Source organism: Triturus cristatus, chromosome 3_1, assembly GCF_964204655.1.
Source record: "Triturus cristatus chromosome 3_1, aTriCri1.1, whole genome shotgun sequence".
NCBI classification, from domain to species: Eukaryota; Metazoa; Chordata; class Amphibia; order Caudata; family Salamandridae; genus Triturus; species Triturus cristatus.
The window spans coordinates 411567477-411590287 of record NC_140583.1 but is presented as its reverse complement, the minus strand read 5'-3'; positions in this window follow the sequence as shown (position 1 = coordinate 411590287).

Here is a 22811-nt window from a genome sequence, read left to right as displayed (position 1 = left end):
GGCACCATCACAAACCTGGCCTGTCTGTCACTTTTAATGGAAAAAGCACTAACTGAGGGTTCGAGACTATACGCCTGCTTCATTGATATAAGGTCAGCATTCGACCGGGTATGCAGAGAGCGCCTATGGGCAAAGTTGATAACCTGGGGATTCCCGAATTCCATGTTAACTGCAATAGTCACCTTGTATAACAACACATGGGTAAGGGTTAGGCTAGGCAATGGTGGCAGTATTTCCTCAAAGATTCCGACGTATCAAGGCTTAAAGCAAGGCTGCGTGTTGGCCCCAAGCCTCTTTAACCTTTTTCTCTCGGACGTTAGTAAGGTTTTGGTTACAGCAGAATGTCATCCGCCGAGACTGGCCAACAATCCAATCAACTTTTTACAATACGCGGATGACATAGTAGTACTGAGCAAATCACCAATCAGTCTACAAAGAGCAATCAACAAATTAGCGGAATATTTAAAACAGGAAAAGCTGGAACTAAACAAAGAAAAAACGAAGGTTGTCCGACTAGTGGAATCAAGTAAACTCAACTTTAAATGGATGGCAAATGGTGAAACGGTAGAAGAACAACCTTCATATAAATATCTGGGTACTTTAATAGAGCAAGGACTGAAACATAAAGAGCAAAAAGCAGTAATAAAAGCAAAAGCTCAGTCATTAATCTTTGCATATCGGCTACTGAAATCCAAACTGGACTGTCCCAACCACAATCATTTATTGAAGGTCATGGCCGCGCAAATTTTGCCCACCTTGTCCTACGGACTGGTCACTTGGCAAGGCAAGGAGGCTGATTTATTAAACGCAATGCAGACCAAGATTTATAAAGCCGTTTTTAATCTGCCAAAATCTTCCTCTCCATCACAGATACGGCTAGAATTTGGCCTGCAAAATCAAATCTTCCGGAGCATGAGCGGCTTTGTGAAGCTTTGTAATAAATTTCGTTCCGCAAATCAGCAATCCCTGGACCATCTATGCTGGGAAGAAATTAAGTATCAGGCGGACAACAAAATCCTGAGTGCCTGGGGAAAGCATTTGCAAAATTTCTTGATAGAACTCGACATAGAATCATCTTGGGAATTAAGGATGGATAAAGCTGGGCTAAGTAGCTTAACCAACAAGGCAGCCAAAATGAAATCCTTATTGGAAGATCAAAATTCATTGGCCAAACGCAGGCATGGGTGGACAGTTATTGCATCTTACAAATCATTAATACCACAAGCATACCTATCTTCCCATTTCAGCGGGTTCCTGAAGAAATTTTACATGGGCTATCGGATGGGTGATCACCTGTCAAAAGACCTACTCCCCTCCTGGAAACAGAGCTACCAAACAGAAAAATGGCGTTTATGCGGCTTCAAATCCGAATCCCTAGCTCATATCTTTTGTGCATGCCCAGCTGTATTAGATTTGAGACAAAGGTATTTAAAACAAATTTTTAATGTCCTAAAAATTCGCACTTGTAGACAAGCAGTTACAAGTTGGCTGGGAGGATCCTCCATAATCCTGGCATGCAGGGGAACCAAATTTATGGGGGCAGTAAGGACTCGCTTGAAGCAGCAAGAGCAGGAAGATCGTAACATCGGAACCCTCAAGAAAAAGCAATAAAGAAAATAAACAGTGGAAATAGACAACTTAGATTTTATAGAGACAAATTGTCCCATGCTTGAATCAAATTTTTACAATTGCATCTAATAAGTTTTATGGGCCTTGGAGACAATGACTAGATGTTTAATGGTAGTCAACTTTTATATATTTTTTTTATATTTATACATGTGGGTTTTGTAATAATTTTAACAAATTATACAATACACTGAAACTGAAACTGAAACACAGGCCTCCAATGCCTAGCTTTGGCCTAGCTTTAGTTCTATCTAGAGGGTAGATCATAAATGGTCTTTCTCCCCCTTCACATCCTCCACCAAACTACTTGAATGCAGGGTACCTCAGGGTTTTGCTCTGAGTTTGACAATTTTTAATATCTATTTGGACCCCCTGGCTAATCCAGTGGAGACATATGCCGACAACACGCAGTTGATGTTCATTCTAGAAGAACAATATGGGAGCATTGACTGCATTCGAGGGATGTCTGAGAGTCATCGGTGAATGGATGAATGAGAGCTGCCTCAAACTGAAATCCGACAAAACAGAGATATTTATTTTGCCACAGACAGTCACTCAGATGCCTACAACAGGTGACTTTCTGAGCTAGGTTCCCCCCAACCCCTTCATCTGTGGTAAGAAATATTGCTGTCAAATTTGACTCCAACTTATCTTTCAAACCTTTATGTTAGAGCTATGTCAGATCAATCTAGATCTGCAGTAGATCAAGAAGATGACCCACTTGATTCCTGAGGAAAAACTTAAATCCTTCATTCATGCCCTGGTAACCTCAAAACTTTATTTTGTGAATAGCCTCTACCTAGGTCTAACATTGCATCTGCTTTATCGGCTGCAGATTATTCGGAACGCTGCAACTCGGCTGATTCTGAAGATTCCGTCTAACTCCTCTGTTGCAGTCTTCTTGTGCAGTCTTCATTTCCTCCCCATTATTAGCCACATCAAATTTAAAGCCCTAACATTCGCCTACAAGGCTTGCGGATAAAAAGGCTCCTGCTATGCAGGAAGAAGACTGCATCCCTATCAGCAGGAGAGATCACTGCGCTCCAATGGATAAAAACCTCTACGTGTTCCTAGGGTCGGCAAGGTTAGAAGAAGTGGTTGCTCCTTGTCCTTCTTGACCACCAAACTCTGGAACTCTTTGCCTTTAAATCTTTGCTTGATGCCTACCGAATCAGTTTTTCATAAACTTCTAAAGACCTATCTGTTTGATATATAGGCCTCCTGTTCTGGGTTTGATCAATTGACTGTTTTACTTTTAGTCACTAGCGCCGGCATGGCTATTCATGTGCAGCTGTCCGTGTTATACATTTTACTGTATTGGATTCAATTGAACAACAAACACTGGGATTGATTATGAGTTATACTGAGCTACTAACATAGCCAAAGTATGACCAAAGAAGCACACTGAGTGACAACATAGCTACATGCAGACCTTCTTTACAGTACAGTATATCTATATCTATCACACACAAATTAAAGCTCACATGACAATATAGACCAATGTAGTACCTTATTAAAAGGGAAACACTGATCTAACTCATCTATTAAGGTCATTTGGTAATAATACATCTGAAACTGAGGCTTACATTAATCACATGGGATTAAACACAAATCGGAAGCCAGAGAACTAACATCATGGATGTTGCACAAACATTCTTATTGGATTACAATTTCTACTGGGCTACAACGATAGCCCAAACAAAATAAATATAGGATTACTTCATTTCTACTCTTCTACAAGCTGTAGTGGAATTGAAGTCCATATGTTCGGGAATTTATAGCAATACTAACTCAGTAATTCATTTGCAACTTCAACATTTTCCAAGTATTTCAGGTAAGCTTATGTATGTGCTGATGATATTAAAAATCACTAATAAGTACTAGAAGGTGGGTGACTGAGCCAGCTACGACTGGAGGAGAGCGGGCCTGAGTTTGAGCAGAGATCAAGAGCCATTTGGTGGGGCCCTGAGTACTGTGACCTATCTGAATTGACTGCAAGGCACAGGAGCTGCTAAGATGCTGGGGTGTGAAACCGGGGACCCTGCTAAGGCAAAGCCTATGTATGATGGCCCAAAAGTTGCCTAACTGGAAGTGGACAGAACCAGTGGATGGACCAAAAGGGGCGGCGGGACTAGAGGCTCCCCTGGAGACAGGTTGGGGTTGGCAAAGGGCCCCGGTGATCTGTGGCGAGGACTGCACTGCCTAGTGGAGTAGGGCCAGAGCCTCCCACACGATTGGACCTTATGAGAAGACAGGACTAGAATTGTTCATCAGTGCACAGACAGCAGACCAGGCCATGTGGGAGCAGGGCAACACTTACCACAGCCCAGCAAACAGACACAACAGGACCTATTGGCCTCAAAGGTGTGGCACTAGTCCCCCTGCTGTTGCTTGGAAGGTGGGACTTGGTTGCGGAACCGGCTGCTCAGGACTATGAGGCAGTGCAGTAACAAGGTTACCACAGGCCTAGTGTGATACTCCCCACTCTCCCCTCTCATTGTACTCGAAGTGCACTCTATGGACTGGCCCCCCTGCTCAATTCCTGATTTGGCACCACTGGGTGAGGGACGTGGTTATTCTGAGGGATTCCAAGCGGCTCCTGCCAACATGGGGAAATCCAATTCCCAACAGTCCAAGCTGGTCTTTGGCCAGACTAAGCCACCTAGAGGAGCAGCGCCTCTGGAAGATGGACAGCAGGAGGCTGAGTCGTGGGGGCATCCTCCCAAGATCTTGATATTAGGGAAATGTTCAGAGACCTTAAGCAATCCTTCATGACCATCGATTGCAGAATCGACTAGCTGGTAGATATGACCGCTTAAAAGAAAAGGTATAGAGCCACGATGAATGACTCAGACAGCTGGAACAGCGTACATCAACAGTGGAGGATGAGGGTAGTGCAACAAGAGAGAAACTGCTCCGCATGGAAAAAACACCAGAGGTAATCTGCAACAAAAAATGAGGACCCGGAAGCCAGGTCAAGGCGTAACAAAATTAGAATTGTGGGAATTTCAGAGTCCACTGCCCTGTTTGGAGAGTCGCTGTCAAACGTCTGCATAGTGTAGATAGCGCACAGATCATTGGGCCTGAGGCCTCTGTCGGGTGCACCTTAAAGACCCATTATTGCCCATCTACTAAATTATAGAGACAGAGATGCAGTGCTCAGGTTGGTAAGGGACCTGCAAACAGTCATCTACCAGGGGAACACTCTGTCCTTTTACCCTGATTTCACTTTGGCCGTACAGGCGGCAAAACATGACTTCCTGTCGGTGAAACGATCGCTCCAAAAGATGGATGTCAAATACTCTTTACTTTATCCCGCAAAACTGCGCATATTTCATGCTGGTAAAACTTCCTACTTCACTGACCCGAAGATTCATACAAGGCCTCCAACCTGCAAAGTCGACTGCTCAACCAGAGTATGAACCAGATGATAACTAGGGGTGGGTGAAATTTGCGAAATCCATTTTCGAAAATTATCGCGAAAATGTTAAAAATGATCGCAAACACGTGGAAATTTCGTGAAGATGCGCAAGTTTTTTTCCCGCATGTTCGCGAGATTTTCTGCATGGTTGCGGCTCGCCAACTTACCCATGTGGTTGCTCACGGGCGCGGCCATCTTGTTTTCAGTTGTCTCGCGGTGCATGATCGCGAGAAGAAAGACGTGATCGCGCGACGCATGACGTCACTGCAGGCGCCAACTGTCGCGAGACAGCGCAAATGGCTAAAAACAATACAACATCTCATTGTGGAAATATGGATTTTTCTGGTCAGTTATGTCCCCTATCTTGGACCCCAACGGTTTCATGTATAAATCACAAGTACATGTATGTTCCCTCCAGTTCCAGTTATGAAGACGCAAACACATGTGCGTCCACCGCCAACATGTCCTCTTTCAGATCCGCCATGAATGGGCTGGATATTCCATTCCTAAGTATGAAAGGCCACCGCCTTTATATGGTTCACTTATGCCATTTTACAATCCAGGCAAGTAGGCCCTGATTCTGCCATCAAGCTTTTCCTGCCTTCTGCCTCTGAAAGCTTCAGTCTGAGCTCGCATCTGTATCCATGAACTTTGTCCTACTCTCTGCGCGGCTAACGGTGCCTGACTCCAGCCTGTTGCCTGCCAAAAACTGTATTTCACCTTCGAGATTATCTGCTCCGCTCCCTACCCAATGCATTCCTGTCTAGTAGTTTAAGTAAACATTCTTCCAGCTACCGAGCAAAAGGCCCGGCTTCTCTGTCATTTTTTCAAGTGATTCATGGCCCTGTTACTATGGAAGATTTCTGCCCCCGCATATTGTGTAGACACTTAGACGCTTGTACACGCACTAACAGTCAGTATAGTCAGTATAGAATAAGATTCTACTCTAAGAGACCTCTCTTTTGGATAACATAGTTCTCTAAACATAGGATGTTAGATATGATTTGGGATTAGGTTGACTTGACTCTCCAGACTTCTGTCGCCACATGTAGAGCTAAATGTCAAGTCCCCTTCACCCCCTAGTTGCACGTCAATCACACGTCATGCTGCTGCGCGCGCATTTCTGCCAAGTATTTCTGCTGACATTGCGAAATTCTTTCATGGAACCACCCTATTATGACATCACACCTGATGACGTTCTTTAGTTACGCCCAGTTACACCCACTCTAGCTACGCATGTATGTTTTATCTTTGCTATCAATTGTTACGCCTCCTCCATCTGTTTCACTGAAATGCCTATTGTATAAAAATGATTACTTGTCAATAAAGTGGTGTTCTTCACTTCCTGAACCTTCGTGGTGATGGAATATGGAGCTCCTCAATTTAAATTGATTCTGGAATAAAGCCCGTTCCGAACCTCTAATACCACGGATTCTGCCTCTTATTTTACTGAGCTATTGTTATAGATTTTCCGCATCAAATTAAGTCCCGGTAATTAAATTATTTACCACATAAATGGCGCCCGAACAGGGACACTTTCTCATCTCACGCGCCGGCGGTGCGTTGCAGGCCCGGTCTCCTGTCACAGCTGGACGGACAACAACGCGTACCCACAGGATTTCCTGTATCTCCCTCCTGCCGAGCGGGGGTAACTGAGGCTGCGATCAACACCCAGACGAGGCGGTGAGAAGTGCGAAGTATCCCGACCAGAGCCTAGCTGAGAGAGCAAGATCCGAGGTATACAGAGGCCCACCAGTTTTCCGAAGTTTCCGAAGTTCCGAGTCCAGTCCAGTCCGGTTCAAGTTCAGTTCAGTTCCGAGGCCTTCCGTTCCGAGCTACCCGGTGAGTACCATTATCGGGGAGGCGTTCTGACGTGCACATAGGTTGTGCCGGTCAAGACGGGTTTGGGTACACAAATCCGGTCTGCACTGTTTCAGCAGTGTATCTGTACTGTTTAGCAGTATATCAAGTATGTCTAGTATATAATTCAGATTTACCTAGTTAGTATCGAGTATTATGCTTAGTGACTAGTTCCCTAAATGACCATCATTGTTTATTCATTAAATGTTAAATGTTAAAATGTTTTAAATACGTTCTGTATATTGTGGTGTGAATGACTGTTCGTTATTGTGTTTTATGGTATTAAACGTGTTCAAAATTAGGTATCAGATCAGTTCTCAATATGCCGCTCTTTTCGAAATTAAGACAGATCAAAACCAGAAAAGGGGTACTCGAAGAAGCTGTTCCCATTCCTCCTAGGGACACTCCAGGGTACTTCATGTATCATAAACATGGCCTAGACGCCATATTATTTCTTGATCTATGGGTAGACTACACCAAGGAATTACCAGAAAGTCAGAGGTGGCCCGCAGCTGGGACCTGGGATGCAGGTTGCATTATGAAAGTAGAAGAAGAATTATGGAAAAGGAAAGCTAGACAGTCACAGAAAGATGCCATTGAATTATGGCGTAAAGAATCATACAGACGTACAGAAAAAGCGCTCAGACAGGAAGAGAAAAGTAAGGAAAATTCAAATAAAGTTCGAGAAAGTGTATTAAGTGAAGAAGGTACTCGAGTAAAGTCAGAACAAACAGACAGACAAAGAAATGCCCTTGTGAATGGTATGTATCCTCTTCTGGCCGAAGGACTACCTAAGGCTACCCCGGAGATACCAAGAGACTTGCCACCCCCATTGTTTCCGATAAAAGCACATCCCAAAGGGCATCCCAGAACCGCAGAAGATGTTTTTCTTTCCTCTTATTTAGACGACGCAGCTCCCGCGTATGCTAATGCTGCGCCACATAGACCGCCTGCCGAGGGGGTTCAACGCCAAGACCCTCCTTCGTCTGTACCTCTGCAACAGCAAACTCCGACACAAGTTCCGGCAAGCACATCTGTTTCTACATCCGCATCCACACCTATGGTTGCTATATCCCGTTCAACGAATCCTTTCACATCCAGCACCCCAGGTGGTGCTACCGGAGGTACATCAAGCATTTTTTCTACGCCACCGAGAACAAATAAACTTTCCTTTCAAGAATTAGCCCACCAACGTACGCCCAAACTAGTAACTCCCAACACGCTCAAGGAACTTCTAATAGATTGTAGATATGACCCTGTGCCCGGAAAAGGGGACGAAATGATGCTGGCATCATTACGTATCCGACGAGCTGCAATATATTTAGGGAAGCTACCAGGAATGACTGCACATTTAGAAAATATATATCATTTTGTTCAATCAGGGCGAGATCCTGAGAGTATTAACAGAGCCATGGAGTACCAAAAGGTGGAAATACAGGGGGAACTGTTACGTTTCCTCATAAACTGTGTGATCAGAAATCAAGATCAACCAGGGGTAAATCCGGAAGAAATGCAAATTCTTACCACATGGGGTAAAAATATATCAGAGGGGAGACATGATAAACGATCATGCATAGTAGCTATGAGCCGAAAGATCCGCAAAGAAATAGAACGAATACACGAGGAAAGATTAGCAGTAGACGAACCAGAACAAACCGGGGATGAGGAAGAATTAGAACTGCCCACAGGACAGTTAGAAACCATGGCCTATGTAGGTAGAGGAAGATCTTGCAATAATACTAGATGCTTTACTGATCCGATATGTCCGATACGTCCAGATAATAACAGAAAATTCCAAACTCCTATAATAAATCTAAGGTCCCCCGAACATTCATTCCAAGCCGCTGACAAATTACTCCGAGAACGAAGGGGTTATCATATACTCGATTCTATGGACGAACAAGAATTAGCCAGGTCAGCCGTTCACTGGGTTGATAGTCCTGGAAAATATGGTGATGATACACTAGTACATACGTTTTTGAACCTCGCCCCAGATGAACAGCGTTTAGCTGGTATCTATATGATTCAACAACTCCTTATATTATATAAGAGCCAACACTCCGATCCTGGCCCCTTACCTGATATATTGACTGAATTACTCACGAATAAATGGAGAGGTTCCGGTACTAAGTTAATTAGAGAAATACTAGAATCCAGAAAGCAGTACATCCTTTTTGTATGTCCTGAACATGTCTCACTGCCCATCAAGGAAAGAACGACGTATTACATGGATAGACAGAATCCCTTACGCGAAGTGCACCCGATAAAGGGTGATGACAATGAGTTTAAACGTGTGTTTGTATACACACCCATATCTAAAATAGAACTATTAGAAATGAAGAAAGTGGTACCCAGTCATGATAAAGACCCAGCAGGTTTCCATCGTGAAATTAAAGATATGTTACTCATGGGAGAATATACCTACCCCGACATTATGACAATATTGAAGGTATTAATGCCTGCGGGCATTTACGAAAAACTCAAGGAAAAGGATTGGGAGGTGGGAGACCAGAAGATAGATTGGACGGCATTAGAAAACGAAGAAAAAGCTCGAGGTCCAGGTTCAGGGCTCGGGGACAAGATCAAAGCACTACCAGGTCTACTAGTACAGGTACTGCCACGTTTATTAACTACGAAAAAGGAAGACTGGGGTGCAATCTCAGCCTGTAAACAAAAATCAGATGAAGACACTAGTGATTTCTATTCCCGATTTGAGAAATGTTTTGGTATAAATAGTGGAATAAAAGCAAGTAGCGAGTCGTATCCACATCTGTTTGTGACAAAGTTAGTTGAAAATGCCTTGCCCCAAGTTAAGAATAGAGTATTGAAGTTCGAGAGTACCTGGCAAGGTAACACTCCGTCACAAATGTTACAAATGCTACAGTACCATCACAATAGAATTAGAGAAGAACAAGAACATGAACATAGACGCATGAAAGACACGAAAATGAAAATGCTAGTTTCCCAGACAGTGCCAGTTGACGGTCATAAGAAGGGTATAACACAGTCCAGTGTTTCAACAGGTCCTGTTAAAGGGACGTGCAACTATTGTAAACAGCCAGGTCATTATGTACACGATTGTCCCGTTTTAAAACATAATATCGCCATAGGTAACACCAAAGAAAGACCACGGCCACTTAGACAGGATCAGAATCAACAAGGAACTCCGCAGCATGCACAGTCCATGCCAGCTCCGCAACAGTCTATGCCAGCTCCACCACCGCAGCCTATTGCTGCCACACAAACAACGACCCGACAGATGTATCAGACCGCACAGTATGACTATCCTGATTATCAACGATACTCATGAAACAGCCTAGAGAGGGAAGTTGGCTTACCCCTTATTGAGGTCCCTGTAGATCAAGAAGGACCTTATGTACACAGTGAACTATTAGGTCAAGATAGAAAATTCTTACTTGATACAGGGGCAAGCCGAACAACAATAAAACGTAGTGAAGTTCCAGGGGCACCCCTCTCAGGCTCACAGAATATTTCCCTTGGTTTTTCAGGAAAACCTATCATTAACGAAGTAACACAGCCTCTTCCACTTACGATCGGTCCCTTGACACGAACTACAGATTTATTACTTACTAAATCATGTCCAGAAAACTTGTTAGGCATAAAAACTTTGAAAGCTCTAGGAGCTATTATATGTTGTTCTCCAGAAGGAGTAAGATTATTTTTACGTGATTTCAAAGGGCACTACGTGTCCCGAGACATGGATCACCGACTACAGACTTTACCGACACATTTATGGGCGCAAGGCCCTACAGATGTTGGTTGCATGAACATTACACCATATCGAGTCACACTAAAGGCAGGAGTGGTACTTCCACGAATGCGACAATACAAGTTACCCCCAGATGCTGTAGTGGCTTTACTACAAATCATTGACGAGCTTATTACCCAAGGAGTGGTTGTGGAAACTGACTCCAATGTATGTAATTCCCCGATAATTCCGATTCTTAAACGAACCGATCCAACAGCCCCGCCAGTATATCGATTGGTTATTGATCTGCGCGAATTAAATAAATGCATAGTACCACAATACCCTGTAGTCCCAGACATTTCTTCATTACTGACAGCCATTGATTCCGAAGCAACATTCTTTACTGTAATTGATCTCAAAAATGCCTTCTTCAGCGTCCCAATAGATCCGGAAAGCCAATACTTGTTCGGATTTAGTTTAAATGGACGAAGCTTTAAATTCACACGCGCACCTCAAGGATTTACAGAAAGCCCCAGCATTTATAGCCAAGCACTGAAACGAGAACTCGACAGTATCCACATGCCAGTCAACACTGCCCTGCTTCAATATGTCGATGATCTGCTGATCACCGCTAGAAGCGAACCTGAATGTTAGAAAGCCTCACTGACGGTATTACAATTTTTGGCCGAAAAGGGGCACAAGGTGTCCCCTTCTAAGCTGCAATTCTGTGTCCAGCGAGTTGTTTACCTTGGTCACTCGCTGTCCAAGGAGGGAAGGCAGCTTACACCAGATCGCATCCAGCTAATTGCAAATATGCCGATACCCAAGACACAAAAGGAGGTGCGGGCTTTCATAGGCCTCATTTCATATTGTAGGCAGTGGATCCCTCAGTATGCATTTCTAGCAAAACCCCTCATTCAATTGACAACACAGGAGGCAGCCACATCGACTGTTCTCCCTTGGACTCAGGAACATACACAAGCTTTTGAAAGCCTAAAGAAAGCCTTATGCCAAGCACCTGTTTTAGCAACACCATGTTACAATAAACAGTTTACACTCTTCGTTACAGAACGCGAAGGTACTGCCTTGTCAGTACTCACACAGGAACAAGCAGGATCACATAAACCATGTGCTTATTTTTCTAGTACATTAGATCCCGTAGCTCAGGCTTTGCTTGCGTGCCTGAAATCAGTGGCAGCAACAGCTTTAGCAATCAGACAAAGCGATGCCATAGTATTAGGGCATCCATTGACAGTACAAGTACCACATGCAGTAGAGGTTCTCTTGAACCGCACACAAACACAACACTTGACTATAGCACGACTCACTGGTTACGAATTGACATTGTTTCAGCCACATATAGAAATCAGACGTTGTAGTACATTGAATCCTGCCACACTGTTACCTGTAAATGGAACAGACCCACTAGCACATGATTGTATTGAAGTTATCACTATCACGACGATACCCAGACAAGATTTGACAGACGTCCCATTGTCAGACCCAGACCTGACGTTGTATGTAGATGGTTCATGTATGAGAACAGGTACAGGAGAGCTAGTGGCCGCTTACGCAGTCACAACAGACACTGAAATCATTGAAACAAATTGCATAAATACCTTGTCCGCTCAAGCAGCAGAGCTCATCGTTCTGACACAAGCCTGTATTCAAGCCACAAATAAAAAAGTCAACATATACACTTATTCACGTTATGCATACGGAGTTGTACATGACTTCGGCGTGTTGTGGCGAGAGAGAGGTTATTTAACTTCTCACGGTGCCCACATTCAGCACGGACCCCTTATTCATGCCTTATTAGATGCAATACATCTACCCACTGCAATATCAATTATGAAATGTAAAGCTCATACGAAAGTTACTGATATCATTTCTCAAGGCAATGATCTAGCTGACAGAACAGCTAAACAGACTGCTCAAACTCAAACATCCGACATGACAAAGACAATAGTCCCGACACCAACACATTGCATGATGGTTAAGGATCCCGCTCTTGACGTAATCGACATACAGACACATGCTACACCAGACGAAATAAAGAAATGGACTGAATTAGGAGGGATCCAAACGGATCAAGGATGGATGACGAAGGAAAAATCTGTGTGGTTCCTTCCTGATTCAATGGTCCAAGTCGTTATTAACACTGTACATAGTCCAGCACATCTAGGAGAAAAAGCTATGCTAGACAGCATTCAACACATTTGGTTCAACAAACATTTACGAGCAGCAGCTAAACAAAAAGTCCGTACCTGTATGATCTGTTGTCAGTTTAACCCAGGTAAAAGCATTCCCGTAGAACAGGGTGGATTTCAGCCTCCTGATCACCCTTTTGAAGTCCTCCAGATGGATTATATCCAGATGGAACGATGTCGAGGATTCAAATATGTTCTCGTAGTTGTCTGTGCTCTTTCCCGTTGGACAGAGGCATACCCGGTTTCAGATTACACTGCCCCGACTACTGCCAAACAGTTAGTTCGAGAATTCTTCCCACGGTACGGTTTACCACGTGTTGTCTACTCAGATAACGGCCAGCCGTTCGCATCCGAATTAATGAAACACGTTTCACTTTTGTTAGGCTATCAGTGGAAATTTCACTGTGTCCGACACCCCGAGGCAGCAGGTCTCGTGGAAAGACATAACCAGACCCTGAAAATTAGATTGTCCAAAATATGCAGAGAGAAAGGTGTCGACTGGGTAGTAGCCTTACCCGTTGCACTTTTTTACATGAGAATGGTAGCACACTCTCGAACAGGGCTATCCCCTTATGAAGTGATCTTCGGTAGACCACCAAATATGTGGGGGACGCCTATACCACGCAAAATAACTGATATTGACTGTAATATGCTGACAGATTACTTGGCTTCCTTGATGTCTTCACTACAATCTTGTCGTTCACAGGTAGCTGCAGCCTTTCCCGACAACACCGAGGTGAAACCCCATGACGTAATTCCAGGGGATTTAGTTCTAGTGAGGAACTTTGATCGGAAGTCTCAGCTGGATCCTAGGTGGAAGTCGCCTCAACTCGTATTGCTAACGACGAGGACAGCCGTAAAGATCGAAGGCCGAAAAGGCTGGATACATTCAAGTCATATCAAGAAATTTCATGGACTACCGTCAGACGTAAACGACACACCTTGTGTGTCTTCCCCGAATGACTCTAAACTTCCTTTGGTTGAACTGAATAACCATGACCAATACAAACTAAAACTTAGGTCTAACAAGTCAGGCAATTTGATTGTTTAAGTCCTCTCCAAGGTGAATCGGTCGAATTTGTCTCTGACATGTATCCCTTAGACCTGTATAGAGAAAGAAACAGAAGGATAAAGTTGAAACGACATGCGTACTGTAAATCACTGCGTAGTCATTGCACAGTGACGTTATTAATTTTGTTTTTCCTAAGTCTTTTAATAATTACTGCAAGTATATTGTTGCACACATATTATCCTATTTCTAGACATGTTTACAATATTACTGCTGAACATTCTTTTAGTGAATTACCTCCGCATGAATTGTCTTATAGATTTGCGCTGCGCAATAACACTTTTATTAGTATGTTACATCATTCCCATCAGGTTAGCAATGCTACAAATTGTTGGATATGTGGTCGACTCCCTCCCTATCAGAACTATAAAGGAATTCTACCTCTCTTTCCATACCCGTTCACACACAACGGCTCCTGTGGAGCATGGTTTAGTTTAATTAATTCCCTAGATTCGAATTCTGCAGTTTATCAGAATAACTGGGTATGGGAAAATCTGAACTTAGTTTTACTCAAAGTCTGCCACCCCAACAAGGAGGGACTTTCCAAAAGAACAGGAACTGATCTAGAAAATGAAGTATATGGATTAGGTAATTTTACGCTTAATCTCATGATCCTGAATGTCGAATCCGAAGCTACTTCAATTTTGCCCGCCATGTCAGTATTTCCAGTTAAAGGTGAATTATGTGTAAGAAAGAATGGTTCCATACATATGGGCCATAGTAGATGCACCACTGTAATAGAATTTAGTGATCAAGGCAAGTCTACATTTAGAGCTTCCCGCCATTCCTACTTCATATGTGGTCAGACGGCATACATACGTTTGCCACTAGATTGGGATGGTACCTGCTACATCGGATTCCTTTTGCCACCTGTTTTCCTAGCTCCTCCTGATTATCACAGAAATACTCATTTAGTACATAATAGAGAAAGGAGAGATCTCCCAATAGTCGACTACACTGAGACAGCATGGGAAAAATATACAGATTTCAATAAAGGTCTCTTTCCCTATATAGGTACAGTTACCAATAGTAAGCTGATACGTAGATTAACCAGAACTCTTGAAGCAGTAGTGAACGAAACTATTTCCGCCTTAGGCAATTTAACAGAAGAGCAGTCTGCTATGCGGATTGTTGTGCTTCAAAATCGTCTTGTCCTTGACGTCATCCTGGCCGATAGGGGCGGAGCTTGTAGGGTCATCGGATCAAGTTGTTGCATTTTCATACCAGAAAATTCGCCATCTGTATATAAAGCCATAACTCGCCTTCATAAGATTGTAAGCCAGATACACCAGAATCCAGGCACCTGGACTTGGTCCGGTTGGTTTTGGAGTGTATTATCTACCTTTGGATGGAAGGTCCTATCCTTCCTAGGTATTGGCTTTCTCATACTATTCAGTTGCTGTCTATGTCTACAATGTGGACCAGCGATCTGTGGTCTGTGTGCCACATCGTGTATTCCACCACCAAGATTTCATTCATCACGGAAGAAGAAAGAAGAACAAATGATGCTATATGAACAGATCGATGGATTAATGAAGATTGATATCTCTTGACGGGCAAGTAGGGGACAAGGAGGGAATGTGGAAATATGGATTTTTCTGGTCAGTTATGTCCCCTATCTTGGACCCCAACGGTTTCATGTATAAATCACAAGTACATGTATGTTCCCTCCAGTTCCAGTTATGAAGACGCAAACACATGTGCGTCCACCGCCAACATGTCCTCTTTCAGATCCGCCATGAATGGGCTGGATATTCCATTCCTAAGTATGAAAGGCCACCGCCTTTATATGGTTCACTTATGCCATTTTACAATCCAGGCAAGTAGGCCCTGATTCTGCCATCAAGCTTTTCCTGCCTTCTGCCTCTGAAAGCTTCAGTCTGAGCTCGCATCTGTATCCATGAACTTTGTCCTACTCTCTGCGCGGCTAACGGTGCCTGACTCCAGCCTGTTGCCTGCCAAAAACTGTATTTCACCTTCGAGATTATCTGCTCCGCTCCCTACCCAATGCATTCCTGTCTAGTAGTTTAAGTAAACATTCTTCCAGCTACCGAGCAAAAGGCCCGGCTTCTCTGTCATTTTTTCAAGTGATTCATGGCCCTGTTACTATGAAAGATTTCTGCCCCCGCATATTGTGTAGACACTTAGACGCTTGTACACGCATTAACAGTCAGTATAGTCAGTATAGAATAAGATTCTACTCTAAGAGACCTCTCTTTTGGATAACATAGTTCTCTAAACATAGGATGTTAGATATGATTTGGGATTAGGTTGACTTGACTCTCCAGACTTCTGTCGCCACATGTAGAGCTAAATGTCAAGTCCCCTTCACCCCCTAGTTGCACGTCAATCACACGTCATGCTGCTGCGCGTGCATTTCTGCCAAGTATTTCTGCTGACATTGCGAAATTCTTTCATGGAACCACCCTATTATGACATCACACCTGATGACGTTCTTTAGTTACGCCCAGTTACACCCACTCTAGCTACGCATGTATGTTTTATCTTTGCTATCAATTGTTACGCCTCCTCCATCTGTTTCACTGTAATGCCTATTGTATAAAAATGATTACTTGTCAATAAAGTGGTGTTCTTCACTTCCTGAACCTTCGTGGTGATGGAATATGGAGCTCCTCAATTTAAATTGATTCTGGAATAAAGCCCGTTCCGAACCTCTAATACCACGGATTCTGCCTCTTATTTTACTGAGCTATTGTTATAGATTTTCCGCATCAAATTAAGTCCCGGTAATTAAATTATTTACCACATCATGGAGAACGCGACCGGATCAAGAAAACTTGTCGGCGAACGCAGGGATTCAGGTAAGGCGGTCGCGCGCGCGCGAGAATGTATTATTTTAAAGCGCGAGCAAGAAACAAATTATCGCCAAGCTGCGGAATGCGGAAATTTTGACATTTTCGCGCTCTCCTCGGAACGCGAAAATGTCAAATTATAGCAATTTCCGCGAACGGAACGAAATTTTCGCCCAGGCCTAATGATAACAGCCGTACCAGCGACAACGACTAAACTTGCTGGATGATATTGTGCCATCGGGTGGGATAATGCACGTGACTGCCTGGTGGGGACTGTTGCTGTGGTGAGATGTGTTTTTTTAGCCATTCTGAATGTTTGTGTCTGCTCTTCCCTCGCAGCTTGTTTGTATAGGCAAGCTGCAAATACTGGGTCCAGCCACCAAGTTTAATTGAGCTGGGATGAGCCGGGCACCTAGTGGTTCTCCTCAGGAATGATTCCTATACTTTGTTCTGATGTTAGCCCTAGCAGTCTTAGTTTGTGAGGGTTCTGTATTCAGCCTGCTCGGGAGGCGGTAGTGGGAATGGTGGGGGATGTTATCTGGGTTGTTGAACTTTATGAGCTTTCCTTTCTTTCTCTCTCCCCTTCTCCTTCTCCTACTTGTTGGCTGACCTCCTCCTCTTCTCGTGATGTTAATGCAGGGAGTGGGCCAGACGTCAAGCATATGGATGCATGAGCTCCAGCTATGGCACGGTTGAAAGCAATTACTTGGAATGTCTGTGGCCTGAATGATTGGCGGAAGGTGAAACTAGTAGCTGCTCATTTGACTAGACGGGGCAGATTTCTGCTTCCTACAGGAATTGCATTTTACTGAGCACACCTGCATGTGCATGTGGATGGGGTGGATTGTGGAAAAACATATGGCTTGCTACTCGAACTATGCATGGGGGTCGCTATCCTTATTAGGTGGGGCTTGCCCTCGAGCACAAGAATGGCTTTATGTGACACACAAGGGACGTATGTGATGCTGACGGGCACGCTTTGGGTGCATCCTCTCAGGCTGGTAGATGACCCTGAATTTTTTGTGGAGGTTTGAAGGCTCATTGATACTCTGGCGCCCATGTGCAATACAGAGGGCACTATAATGTGACCCTAGGAGAGACAGGTCGGGTGGCTCCCGATGCCCACATTCAAGAGCGGAGGCACAACTCCACTCCATTATAGTAGACAATGAGCTGGTAGACATTAGGAGTGAAAGAATGGTGGCAAAGAGGAGGGTACATGTGTGACCTCCGCAAGCCCCTCCTGGTTGAGGATTGATTATTGTCCCGCTTCCTGGGATGCGGAGGCTTGGGTTACTGTGACTACATATCTACCAAGAAAGGACCACTCCCCAGTGCTCAAAGAGCTCTCCTTGCAGGGCAGGAAGCAGTACAGGTGGAAATTATCTCATTCTTTTCCACTCTTTATAAGGCGAAACAGCATTAGGCCCTTCCAGATCTCAATACTTTTTTAGCTCAATACAGCTGCTCTGGCAGGGAATGGGCACCGACATTTTCTACATGAGCCATTTACGAAGGAGGAGGTGATTCAGGTAATCAGAGCTCTTCTGGGAGATAAAGCTCCTGGCCTGGATGGCCTAACAGCTGTGTTCTATAAGCAATTTGTGCCACTACTAGCCCTGCATCTTATAAATTGTCGCTGGAGAGGGAAGAGCTGCCCCATTACATAGAGAAGCACTTATTACGATCTTAAAGCCTGATAAGGATCCGCAGAGCAGTAAATCCTACAGGCCACTGTCCATGATTAATATGGACAACAAAATCCTGGCCAAACTTATTGCTTTGTGACTCCTTCCTCTGCTGCCTTTCATAATGTGACCAGATCAGTCGGGCTTTGTTCCGGGTAGCACTACAACGCACAACCTATGCATCTTTTTTGCCACTTTGCAGGAGATAGATCCTATGCTGGAGGTGACCGCCATTTTCTTGGATGCCACTAAGACATTTGATTCCCTTGAATGGCTATATCTATTTTGGCTTTGGCCCACCTGAGGATTAGCCCTATATTCATCCCGCTGGTTGGCCTCCTATATTCAAGACTTACCATGAGGCTCTGTATTAATGGAGTGTTCTCCCCCCTGTTCCAGGTCTCTCGGGGGACGAGGCAGGGATGCCCGCTCTCCCCAATACTCTTCGCCATGGCCATGGAGCCTTTGGCAGCCAACCTCAGGCAGCACCATGCCCACCAAGTTCTGGCCTTTAGACCCCAGGTGATACTTGTCTCCTTGTATGCAGATGATGTCATTCTTTATGTGAAACACCCGGCCATAAAATTTGGACCCATTGATTCGAGAATTCATTCGATTCAAAGGGATATCAAGCATATTCATTAACTGGGCAAAGTTGGTTATTTTCCTGTTAATGAAGGCAACTGCACAGTTTCAATCGGAGTTCCCCCTCTGTTGGTGCAGAGGGCCAGGTAAAGTATTTGGGCATATGGCTAAGCCGAGAGGTTGAGGTACTATGGAGATCGAACTCTGGTCGGCTGATGGACTGGCTAGAGAGACATCTGAAGTGCCCCACCACTGTCCTTTGTGGGGAGCCTGGCCATTGCTTAAATGGTTGTTTTGCCAAATGTTTTTATTTATTCATTAATCTCCCTCGTAACAACAGTTTCAGACATAGGCTACTTTCGAACATGATCTCATTAGCATGGGCAGGGAAATGACCCAGGGCCTCTTGGGAGACATTGACACTTCCCTTTGAGCAGGGTGGACTAGGCACACCAGATATGGATCTTTATTAGAGCTATCCGCAGGCACAATTCAGGTTCCACTGGGTGTACCCTACGCAATTTATGGCGCACACTGCCCCAGAGCATTATCAGGCTGCACCTCACCCATAGCATACAATCCTTTACAGAGTGCAATCTAGGTCGCAGTCCAGGGTGGACACAATTGGCTGCACTGTATGGGCATGGCACGAGCTGTGCCATAGAGTGCAGTTGGTGGTGCTATTTGCCCCTTCTATACCACTAATTAGATACCCCATACTACCCTTCTCTATGGATGCAGTAGCCTTTGATAGATTGAGGAGATTTTGGCTTACCACAATGGGAGATGCATTTCTGGATGGTGTATTTATAGTGCTGCAACAGGCTCAGGAAGGAACAGAACTCAGTGTGCTGGGCAGATTCCTCCATTATCAGCTCTGGGCTGCCCTGATTGCAGTCTTTGTTTTATTTCCAATAGCGCCACCCAAGCTTCTGGGATTGGAACACTTCTTGAAGAATCCTTTTCCTCATAAATTGATAATGCGGCAACATACTGAAATGCAACATACAGTTGGGCTCACCTGAATCAGAAGAAAAGTGGACATTCTGTTGCTCTCAGGCTAAATAACTATCCCTAATTACAGGTTGCATTTGATTAATTTTTTTTTTTTTTTTGCTTAGATTATATAGGACGCCGGAATTGCTGCTCAGGGTAGGTTTGGTTGAGGATATGCAATGAATTAGGTGCATGGCTCCCTGCATGACCTTTCAACACCTATCTTGGGACTGCCCCAACATTTGCTGTTACTGAGGGGCTGTCTTTGATGCAATAGTAGGAAATGGTAGATTTACGTTTGGAGCTCTCCTGCTTGACTGCACTGCTGGGATACGTGGTGAATTTTCCCTTAGACAACAGGAAATTAATCTAACTGCTCCTGCTGCTTGGTAAATGGCGCATAGGGATTTGCTTGGGCTGCTGCCAGTATCCTCATGTTGAGGACTGGCTTCAGGATGCAGCATTTTGCTAGGGCCAACTGACAGCCTACTGGGATCTTATGCCTGCCCAGGCACAACCCCAAGATATTTGGGGCCCTTTGCACACCTACTGGCGGTTGTGAGCGCAAGGTGAGAGCCATTCCCCATGCCTTCCCTCTTGTGAGGAGACCTGATGACAATGGTGTATTTTGATGGATATTGGTGATGCTCTGGTTGCACGGCATATACTGAGGAGGTTAGAACCCCCCCCCTTTTAGTTTGCTTTCTTTGTGTTTTTTAATATACTAGTTACAGAGTTATAGACCCTAAATTCGGCTTCTATGTGTATGACACAATGATATTGTGTTCTTGTACTAGATGACACTGTGTAAAGGCTGAATTGGAGGTCATTTTTTCCACATAATACTAAGACGATTATATATTGTTCTATTCTCCTGACTGTACTGCCCTGTATCTTCAATAAACAGTTAAAAAAAACTATGTAATTATTTTTTTAGTTTATCAATTACTAACATCCATGTTTCATTGTCTTTCATATGTACATACAGGTTAAGCTACATTTAGCTGTGTGTCTTCATAATATTACCTTAAGGAAATTAAAATTAAAATCTACTCTGAGCATATAAGAAAAAAAATAAAAACACATACAAAAAGAGAGAAGGAATGCAAAAACTGAACCCTGGCAAAGTTATTACTAACTGTTTTCACCGGCATGCCAATTGTTGAACCTCTAAAAAGCATCTCAATGTTACCTCTGTCTGCAATACACATAATATATGTATAGAACAAGTGTGCAAATAGCAAAAGGACAATTGGTTTACATTCTATATTCAGACATGAAGGAAGACCATAAGAAATATTTTAGGGAAACAGTTTAAAAATAGTTTGCTTGCTAATTTAATACACAAAATGCACTCTCCCCCCAAAAATATTAAAAGACTCATTCTGAAATAATATGTTGAACATATTGTAGAAAAACATTTCACAGTGAAAAATAAATATTTATTTTAACAATAAATTGCATTAGAAGCCTGAAACAATTTAATTGGAAAATGTAAAATAAAAAATTCTGATAAACTTAGCTTTTCTCCTATTTTTGGAGCCTCTTGGAGCCACACCTTCCCACAGAACCATACTTTCATCAAGAGACTTACCATCCATAAACTAATTGCATACTATATGTCACTGATAAAAGATATTGCTATGAAGTTTTCCATGGTAGGGTATGAAAAGAAACAAATATTTCTGCAATGCCTCTGAATCATTTTGATGAAAAATTACTGAACATCCAGTCTACCAATGGAGTTGTACTACTATTGCAATATTCAAAATGCTTCTATTCAACAACTGAAAAAATGTTTTGACTTTATTCATTAAATCACATCGCCAAGGCAAAATAAGACAGTTACAACTAATTGACACATGTCCATTTGAAATATTGCAAACTTACAAGGACATTCTCAAACCTATCTTCAAAATAAGATGTGACATTCCACTTTCATTATAATAAAATGCTTTCCACACATCACTCAAGTGTAAAACAACTAGTATGGGCATTATACTTTGTGAAAGGACCATTTATACAATTTGAACAGGTTAATAATGCTCTGCTACACTCAAATTATTGAAAGGTACTATCAATAACAGTACATAGAAGCAAAATTATTTGGTGGTGAATCACAAGATTCAAACTGTCCAGATGTTATATACTCCTATATTGCTATGGAAAATGCATTAATCAACTAACAAAACTATAACTTAGATATATTACAATTTTAAGAAACCGTTTTTGATATGCCTACTAAAATATGCATTTCTTGCTTAAGAACACATTATGCTAAACAAACAAAAGTAATTGATTTGTTACAAAAAATTGTAACGGACAAAAACGTTGCTAGGAGGAAACTTGCTTTTTATCTGATTGTGGAAAACAGGTTTGATGTTTGTGATGATCTGATTGTATGTAAGTATTGTCTTGGAAAACTGGACAGTAACTTTAGGCCTTCCCGTGCAATTTATAACAATTTGGAAGTGTATCCAATACCTCAAGGATTAACTTATCTCAATTTATATGAAAGCAATTTGATTTAAACCATACATCCATTCCAAACAATTATTAGAATGCAATCTAAATCAGGAAAATGTCAGTCCCATGATTCAGTGTGTGCCCTAATTGTTAAAGTGATTTTCCTTCCATTAGATTTTTTTTGTAATGTAAACTCTTGGAGTATACCACAAATTAGAAGAGCCTTTACTAGTATTAGTGAATGGAGTCCCAACATAAGACAAAATAAATTGCAGGAATTAAAAAGCATTCACAAAATACAAGATTCTATGTCTTACCTTGTAAAATACAGCATCCACCACAAAGATATGGAGCTAAATGACTTCATA